Consider the following 10,228-nt stretch of genomic DNA (forward strand, 5'->3'; position numbering starts at 1 on the left):
CGAACTCTGGGAAAACTGCACAGTCCTGTTGTTATGACCCACCAAAGTCCCACGGATGCCAACAACCTGTTTTGCAGCCTCTGTGTTAGTAACTCTGCTCATTTCAAAGATGTGATGCGTTAGCTTATACAAAGCTCCAGTCTGGTGTCACCAAGGCATCCGTAACCTATGAATTTACCATAAATCTATTTTTTTTAAAGTAGAGATCAAGCCTAGCTTCAAGTACACCCAATGCATCTTTAATACATGCTAATAATCTAGCTAAAAATCATGATAATTAAGGACATAAAAAGTAATCATGGGAAGTATCAAGGCCCTGAGTCCACTAGTAAGCTTGAATATCCCTGACCAGCCTCATCTGGGACCTCCACCCACACACATGGGTCCAGGAGCTCTATTTAAGATCACAGTTGAGGCTTTGGTCCTGAGCTATGCTGGAGGAGTGCTGGTCTCCAGTTCAGCCACAACTGTGCTTGGCCACGAAGTCCCTTGATCCAGACCTCCATTTGCAGACCAATTTCCTGGCTTGCCCTTGGCGCTGCCTTCTCAACTGTGGACCTTTGGTGTGATCCATGGATCTGATCCTCATCTACAGACTGACTTTCTGGCTCAGCCTCAGACCTGCTTTATCATTCAGATATTGCTTTATCTGTGCTCCTGGTTGGACCTGGCCACCATCCCGGCATCTGTCCTGCTTGTCTTGCTTAGATACCGTGGGACTGGGCCCTGGGCAACAAAGCCCCTACCCTGCCGTGGGATCCCTCTTGGTGCCCTGCTCGCCCTCCCAGAGGGAGCAGCCCTGCCCTTGCTGCTGCCTGACAAGAAGGTTAATGAGGTGGGCCTAGATAGTTCTTGACACATGAATTTTATGTAATTATTCACCAAATTGTCTAATCTCACAAAGTCTCCGTATGCAGAGCAAAGGTAGGCATCACTCTAGTTTCCAGTAATTCTGCAAGTGAATCCCTAATGCAGCTTGAGGATTGCGGACAATTCACCAGTTATCACAGAAATGTGCAGACTAGTGGAAGGAACAGGGCTCTAAACGGTCCAACTCTTCACACTCAACCTGGCAATCCATTGCATGTGACACTATTCTAGCAAATAGCAGCATATGTTTATGCAAACTTTGCTCTAAAGTATGGCAAAAATGTGCAGAAAAGGAAGTGAAAAGTCTAAGTTAGCCTTGGCAGGAATAAGTGCTATATAGTGATTGCATTTAGCTCATAAGGAAGAAAAGGAAGAAGAAATAAGACAGTACATTACACTACAGGTTACAACTCTGCTTGGTTCAGGAGCCCAGCCCTAGACCTTAACAGCTGGTGAAAAGACAGTTGCCATGCAGAATCTGGAAGGAAATAAAATATATGATAACTAAGAGGGGGGAATGGAATGAAAACATCCAAAAGCAAGCCAAGGGAGAGGACAAGTGGATAGTAAGGCAGCCTAACCTTTCAGGGAGACTGAAGCAAGACAGCGTATGTGATGGAAGAAGGGAAGACCAGAGTGAAAAAGAGTTCTGGGATTACTGAGATAAAAACGAAGCTAGTCATGACCAGGGCTGACGCTGAAAGACAAGCTGAAAAGGAGACAGAGTGGGACCTGGTATAAAATGTTGAGGACTGTTGCAGAGACAAAGCCTGCTGAGGAGTTCTCAGGGTGATATACAAACCACAGTGTACATAATGAGGCATCTTTGCACTCAACTAGCAGCTGAAAAAAAAAATAAATTAAAAAATGGCAAGCTGATGGCATTTAGTGCTAATTTCTAGTAAGTGCTAAAATTGCAACAAGTAGTGAAAAGTCCTAGCTCGCATACCTGAGAAGAAAGCGTCTGGAGCACAAAGACTTAAGAAAGTTGGTAATAGGATGGAGGAAGGCAGAGCTGAGGTGTCAAGAAAGGGTAAGATCAACAAAAACGCTGACCATGATGTTAGTCTTATGAATTATGTTCTGTCAAGACACCTGGGACCATTTGACAAGGGCTTTTCCCACTCCTCTGCCCTGACCACATGGCACTCAGCATGCATCAGAAATGGCCATTCATAAGGTGGTTGTGGCTCCTATTCCTGTGCTGCTCAGGTGTGATATAAATTACAGAAAAGGTGAAACAACTCCAATTTCACCAAAATCTGTAATAAGTCCTATAAAAAGATCCATGCAAACAAAGAACTGGAGAGAGCAAAGCTGCTCTCTGCCTCTACCTTTTCTGTCCTGGAACACCCCTTTGTTCCCACAACACACCTCATAACCCAGAAATGAGAAACTTGTTTTACATGGATCCGTGTCAGCTGCCACAAGCGAGGAAAATCCAAGCATGCTTTGTCTCTAAAAACCTTGCAATGTCCATGTGCAGCTTTGCTCTGCTTGGCCTTGAAGAGATACTTACTGAAATCGGAGTGCTGCTAAGATGAAGCCTCCAGGAGCAGGTGGGCACCAAGCAGCACTGCACCAAGGAACTCCCACTGGGGTCAGGAAGGCACTGAAAATCAGGCACTTACAAAGGAAATTAGAAAACTGACAAAAGCCAACTGCAGAATCAGGCTAATAAGCAAAAGAAAAAAAATAAAATTGCCCAGTGTATGAAAATTGGATGTGACAGAGAGGAGGTATTTTGGGAGATCTTTGAAGCTGCTAGCAGGTAGACAGATCACTTTTTTACTGTCGGTCTAGATTGCTTCATGCAGAACTGCCCAATGCTGCATCCCCGCAAAAATGTGTCAAAGTAGTGGCTGAAATTGTCCAACAAGGAATCAGGATGTTCCCCTGGACCTAAACCACAAAAGTTTCTGACTCTCTAGGTCTGGTTGTTTTCATGTTTAGCCAGTACCTTCAATTCATAGGGATTTATGAATGTATAATCATACTACCAGCTACTAAACAAATACATTAAATACAGTTTTCTTGTTCTTCCTATTTTAACAAAGCAAATTCTTGCAAGTTATCATTTATAGGTTGTTGGGTTTCCCTCCTCCTCACTTTCAAATTTAGAAACCAAACAGCTGAACTGTTGATGAATCATTTTCATGAGATCAAATGCTCTAATAGTCATGCAGAAAAAAACAATTCACAGACATTAAAAGTTTATACATTAGGCTTACAAGTCTGAGTTGGAGGTAAAAGCAAGACTTCACTTTATGAAGATTTGAAAAAATCACAAGCTGCTTTTGGAAATTTTGGGACAGATTGTATGCCAACAATTACTTTGATATGTCTGCTTTATAAGAGTCCATCTAATTTAGATGCCAAGCACAGACTGTACCTCGGGATCAAGCCTTTAGTGAAATCCCTGAGGCGGCCTGGAGCAGGAACGTGAGTCTTGGTGTCCTGCTGCTGACTTTCATCTGCACCAAATTTGATGTTTACAGGTAGTACAGGACAATGCTAAGAAGAGAAGACCGTAACATCCACCCTACTCTTTTCACCATCCCCCCCAAAGCAATGTGGGAGACACTCTTCACGTGAAGCGCATTACCCATTGAATGATGGGGAAATCTGAGCTGCAAGGTGAATGTGCTACCAGAGCAGAGGCTGCAATTGCTCAAGAGCTAATCCGAAGTCCAGAAAGAAAGAGATTGAGCAGTTTCTCCTGACTGTTGTTTTGGTTTGGTTTTTTTTTTCCTTATTTAATCAATCACTACGTATGCTTTCAAGGTACATGTCAGGTAATTACCTGAGCAATAATAAAAGAGTCACTTGAAAGATGAGGAAAATATAATTAAATTCATTTTTCAGGCCAGTCTCTATGACAACGAGAGTGAATGCCACTGATCAGCAGTTAGTAACCAAGGCCACATTTGATGCAGATGGGTTGCTCTCATTCACATGAAATGCAAAATGAAAATTAAATATTCAGAAACTAAAATGGAGATACAAGAGATGAGTAATAGTGAATAAATTGTATCACCTCCTAGACCTGACTTCTATAATATGCTGTTATTGGAGAAGCAGAAGACCACAAATACCTGCAGAAATTTGCAAGCTGAGTGCACTGTTTAGAAAAATCAGATGAATAATTTTGTTTTCCAAGGTAAATGCTCAGCTGGGAACAATCACAGAAAGGGTGGTTGAGCACTGAACAAGCCTCTCCTATCTCTAACTTCTATTAAAACAACCACAGGAATACAGGTCCCAATCTGCACCCTATAGAAGAACCTGCATTTTATTCGGCATATGTATTCTCTCAAAGCTGTGATGTTCCTGCTATCCATGTACGCACAAACCCAATATAAACTGCACTCACAGTAACAAAGTTCACACAGGCTAAAAACATATGTAATGTCAAAAGTACACCTAGTGCTGCTTTTTTCTCCCCCCCCCTTTTTTTCCCCTTTGTTTGTATGAACATGAAAGTTGGAAAAGGGACTAAACCACTGTGGCTTTCTTGGCATTATTTGTTGCTATCATTCCCTCCTTGTTTACAGGGGACCAACCTTCTCCTATCAGTAAAGAATTCATCAAATGACTCCCTCTTATCTTTTACATCCCTCTGTGATTCATCATTTGTTTCCACTTTTTGTAGGCTTCTTTATCAAATTTCAATCCATTAAAGAGATTGTGATTTAGCCATGTTGATAGCTATGCTTCCTATCCTTTCTCTGCCTGAAAATTTGTGCTTCTGCCCTTTGTGGCCATTCAGGCACAGAATTTAAAAATTCATGTAAAATTAAAATTTATACTTTACAGGTCAAACACCTCTTAGATAAACAACAACAGCTCTCTGGGATTTATTGCCGATACCATGACTGACTGATCAAAGCCTGATCACATTATTTCACCTTTAAACAATCCTTTGAGGAAGGCCACTAGCAGGCAGGTATCTACCAAGAAATATGCTGTGCAGGTGCCTCATCCCATGGAAGCCCCGTCCATTCATCACTGACGTTCTTTCCACCACTGCCATCGGCCTCTCTTAAGCAGAGAGAAGCCACATTTGCACTATAAAAGCTGACGGCTGGTATGAAACCACTGTCTTTTCACCTTCGGGCTGTCTGTGGCTTTCAGACTCAGGTGTAAGCCACCAGTGAAACAGCCCAACCCACCCAACCTCTGATAAAAATTAAGTTTAGTGAATTACTAAATGAAGGCCTCTTAAGATGACAATGAAATGTGTTTTTTTTCCCCTCTCCCCAATCCTTCTTCTGCTTTTTTCAAATGGAAATACTCACTGTTGGTGCTGGCAGATGGACTGCCTGGAGAAATTCAGGAGACTTCAGTTCCCACCAGGAGAAGGCAGCCACTCACACAACTTGCAGCTCCATACAGATGCATGACCTGACTTGTGCTGCATCTCTGCCACTGCATCCCGGTTTGCCACTCTGGGGCCTCCCCCCAGGAACTTCCCTTCACAAGCGATAAAACTCCTGACACAGCTTGGGAACAGACTGTGCTCCTTGCCCCAGCTTTAGTCCATAAACAGTTCGTTGCTTATTTTGCTTATCTCTATAGTCTAGTGATGAGAACTGTGCAAAATACTTGCCTTAAACTCACGTGAAGCCCATCTTTGAGTACAGACACTGGGCAAATATTACAAGTACTGAAAGATTTTTCCTTCAGCTCTGCATATGCCCAGTTTACATTTCTAGAACTGAAGTTTCCTGGCAAGATGTCAGAACAATTGTCAAGGAAAGATAATTTTGAAGTTCTGCTGGTAAACTTGTCAGAAACCAAACTCCATATTTGCAAGGGAATGCTTTTGGCTTCTACAATCATGGAAGTGACACAATGCACTTAGATGATCTCTCTGAATTATCTGCTCAAGTACAACAAGGGTACAGTTTGAACAGCAAATACCAACTCTGCTGGCCAAAATGAGGCATTTCCAAAGGACTAATACATTCGGAGAAATCACACTGTTTATGCACTTGGTCCCCACAAGCAGAAAAGCAGCTGAATTCATAAGCTGAGTAGTAACCGCTGTACAGTTTAGCACAGCTCTACCAGGCAAAGAGCTGGGAGATTTGCGATCCAGTCCCAATAGCAATTCATGCTGACAAAGATTCAGTAAATACCGGGCAAAGTTGTTTATAAAACAGGAAATCTCTCACTTTTCTTCTTCACAGGCAGTCTTCCTCAGCACATAGAGAGAACTAAGATCTTTAGGCGACTTCCTCGTAATGAGGATGGCTTTATGTAGGTGACCTGAGAACAGTTTTACAGGGATTATGTAGAACTTGATAGGGATTTACAAATAAAGGAGTTCCATTTCATGGACAGGCACATTCAAGAGACTGAAGTTTGCTGAGAGGCTTTTCCCTGGAAGAAGATCAATGTTGTCACACTTGAGTCTTAAAGACCTGACAGGTCTAATTCCAGGTCCTTTGAAATATTGCATCCAGCCCAAGTAAAGGCACTCTACTGTATCCTCTATAAGAAAAAACGAATCTCACGCTGCCTTTGCACATCAACCCAGAATGACAAACTTTTTGTAGAGCACCTGTGCAGTGCCTTTCTGGTTTGGTTGTCGTCACAATGCTTGTTTAGTGTCAGCTGTGACAAATGAGACAAATACAAAATCTTATAAATCACAGCCTCAGAACAGAACCTTCTGGAGACTTTAGTGAAGCTCCATAAACGCAACTTAACTTGTCTTGTGATAAGCACTTTAACTCCTAGCTCATATGGTTAGGACGGAAAGTTAAAAAATACACTTGTAACTTCGTAAACTCAAGAAGGGCAGGCAATATAAAAGTGGGAAAAGGAACTCTGGTCTTTTACAAGGCAGGGCAAGACAAATTGCAGTAGGAAACCTCCCACCTGGGAATTGCAAAACAACAAGGATGAATAAATATGTTGAAGAGTGCATACATCAGGATACCAAGCAAGTTATTTGCATCTGATGAATCCAGGAAATATCTGTAAGAAAGGATGGACAGGCAGATCTCGCAGGCTGCTTCCAACTCAGTTAGTCAATCTACACCGTATGCAGATTACCTAAATTGCTCCCGGTAGGTCTGCATCACCCGGTTGGCACAGTCTCCATTAGAGATTCAGGCATTAGCTCTCAGCAGGCTTGTAAGCCAATACAGCACACAGTGAAATACTAGCTTAGGTCCTGGAAGCAGTACAGAGGTCTTACCTAGCCTATAATCATTTATTTGCTTGTCTCTAGCTTCCTCCCTTAATACCTTTTCAAAATAACAACCTCCTCTCCCCAAAACAAAATGTCCGCATGAAACATCTGCATGTAAGAAACTAATGTACTTTACAGGTTGATGAAAAAATATAGCTCTACTAAGGGAAGGGGAGCATCCCTGAACTTTTGTTGCAAAATTGGAACTTTTCTTAAGCTTTTGTAAATATATGGTTGTTGTACATTTTTAAAGAGTTTGAAGAACAGATTTTATAAAACGACTCGGGATTTTGGTTATATAACTATACTATTAGTTATCTATATTTGCTCTGGTCCGTTTCTGTATGAATAGTGGAAGATATGGCAATGTATTTACTGTTAGACAACTTGTAAACAACCACATACATTATTTTACTTAAATAGCCTATCTCTGCATTGAATTCATAAACATTTGAATTATACTAAAGGCAAAAAAATATAATGGATGGAAACCATGCTGCTGAAAACAGAAAGGGGTGGCAAAACTAAGCTCCTCAAAGCGATCTAATGCCCTGCACTGAACACCTATGCTTGTTGTAAGATAAGTAACATGGCAAACACCACCTCCAAACTGATAATTATTATCAAATCCCACCCACATTTGCAGCATGAAGCCTGACAGGGAAAACAGAGTTTTGACTGAGTATTTCTAGCAGGCTAAAACAGAAGAACTCACAAATGACAGGTGCAGAAAGAAATGTTCCACTTGAGAGGGGACGTGGGACCCTTCACATCTGCTAATTCCTCGTGATTTAAATTGTGCGGTCTGATTTATTCCACCAGAGGCTTACATTTAATGCCTTTATTAATTAGAATAATTAATATGTTTAAAAATGCAAGCATTTAACAGTCTCACAAGGGTCTGCCACACCTTCACTTCACTGTTGAGGAATGGGACAAGTTCCCATATCACTGTTTGCTTCTGGGCGTAGCACCGCATTTTCAGTTACCCTGAATGCGAAATCCCTGATAGTGAGATGATGCCCTTTGTTTTGCTCATGTTCGCTAGTTTGTTCTTGAGGCCAAAGGTACAAGTTGCTTGGCATCATGCACACAGGTAATGCAATGCAACAGCAGTCAGTCACATCTCCATCTACAGCGTGGCTGTGCTCAGTCTTAAGTTTTCCGAAAAGCTGGGACAGGCAAAAGATGCGTACAAAATTGCACTGCAGAAACCAAAGGGGAAACTTAGAACCTACAGAATTTCACAAAATGGATCAAAAAAACCCCCCAAAAATAAAATCACATTTTCACAGCTATGATTTTGCACCATTGAAAATACTGTGGAGGGTGATGTTTCTGATACACAATTCTTTCCCAAGAAGAGGAATTTGGTATGTTTTTTTGATCCTCTCAGTTTTTTTGTTACTTTCAGATACTGACACTCTCCAGTGCCAACAGTTCCTTTTCTTCCAAAGAACCAGGCTTTGACCAGGAGTCAGCTAACCTCTCTGAGATGTCCAGTTGGAAAGTGAAATAAGTATTACTGACCCAACTAGTTGTGCATCTGGGCTTGGCTTTTTACTGTTGTTGGAGTGAGGGTTTTTTTTTTTTGCGGGAGGGGTGGTGGTGGTGGTGGTTTTCGGTTTTGTTTGGGTTTTTTTTTCTGTTCCTAGTTAGAGACTGCTGACTAGATAATTCTGTACAGTTTCTTTCTCCCACCACTTCTACAGAAAATTCTCATGCTGTCCTTCTGTCATCTTCTCTTAGTCACTGGAATATGATCTGATTACCAGGCGCCTCTCTCCCCTCTCTTCCTTCTTCTACTCTACATTCAAATCGGATCACAATAAAAGCAGGCTATTTGTTGATCCCAATTACAATGCAAAAACTGTACGGCATAGACTGAAAAAGGATGTGTCTGTCCTGATGATACCACCTTGCAGGCAAAAGTATGCAATAAAGTACCTGTAGCAGCCAGTTCAAGTTCCTCTTTTCCCAGTTTTAAAAACACAGATGCCACTAATACCTCTGCTCAGGTGTTCACCATGGAGTTCTGTTAAATCACAGAGCCGGATTCAAATTCATTTCACCCTGGGATTTCTTTTTTGCAGACGGGCACATGTACCCAGTAAGTAACGCATGCAAGAAGCGAGACCTCGGGGTCTACAGCAGCGGGTGTCACGTTCAGAGGAGAGAAAGAGATGCACACGCTTTGTAAAAAGCGGCATACAACTTGCTACCCCTCACCAGAGGCAGAATTTAAATTTAGTTCCATCAAAAGCAGGGAGAACAAGCCTTGTGTTTGCACAGGCTGGGAGCAGATCCGCGTGTGCTTACCTCAGACCACCGTTTGGCTCTTCATCGGAGGAGAAGGTGCCGTTGCAGACGTTGCCGAAGGAGTGGCTGGGCTTCAGTTTGGCTTCCTCGCAGTCTGACACGGGCTCTCTTTTCTTCCTCTTGCCGAAGAGCTTCTTGAAAGGCTGGAATTTGCCTGCTTTTTTCTTGTCTGCGGATTACAAGACAAACAGGCGCAGGGCTGAGGGACGCGGCTCACGAGCATGCACAGCAGCAGCAGGTTCAAAGGAAGAATGAGGTCAAAGAGCAAGTCACCAGCCCGAAGCAGCCCAGCGCTTGCAATGTAAATGCAGGGCTACAACTTGCTGTTGACACATCATATTGACAAAGCAAAGGTAAGAGCATTAAAACATCTGCTCTTGGGTTTAAGGATCTGCTTGGAGGTGTCAGTGCAGCTGAACATTTGGATGAAGAGAAAGGATAATTTTGCAGAGCCGGAATATAACACTGAGGCTCGTTTTTAAGGCTGTACACCACACTTTTGACTTTTTCACCAAAAGACAAGCACTGCTTCGGTCACTCCACTTTGGGAGGTGCTGGATCCTCTGCCTTGAATTAAAAGCAATTGAAAATAACCAGCTGTGTTTTACTTATGTAGCCTCATAACTAGACAGGTCAATTTACAAATGAACAAAGAGAACAGGATAAATTTCTGTTGGTTTGCTAGTGGGTTACTTTAATAAACATCCAGCCTTATATCAGCAAAGTCAATATATTTTTCTGACTTTTTTCCCCCAAGTAACTGAGGACAAAATTTGACCAAGCATTTCTTCCTTGAGACGCTTAAAATTTAAAAGCTCCACCAAAAAAAAGCACAGC

At 42.2% G+C, this 10,228-nt stretch overlaps 1 protein-coding gene across 1 annotated transcript in view; it reads right to left on the reverse strand.

Annotated features, from left to right (window-relative positions):
* The window catches only part of KIAA1211 (KIAA1211 ortholog), a 41,993-nt gene extending 32,396 nt beyond the window's left edge, over positions 1–9,597 (reverse strand). Inside the window, exon 1 of the mRNA XM_009700274.1 lies at positions 9,392–9,597. The gene's annotated coding sequence lies outside the window, so the exon portion shown is untranslated. The remainder of the gene's footprint in view (positions 1–9,391) is intronic.
* Positions 9,598–10,228: the final 631 nt, after the last annotated feature.

Source organism: Cariama cristata, unplaced genomic scaffold (genome assembly GCF_000690535.1).
Source record: "Cariama cristata isolate BGI_N322 unplaced genomic scaffold, ASM69053v1 scaffold2160, whole genome shotgun sequence".
NCBI classification, from domain to species: domain Eukaryota; kingdom Metazoa; phylum Chordata; class Aves; order Cariamiformes; family Cariamidae; genus Cariama; species Cariama cristata.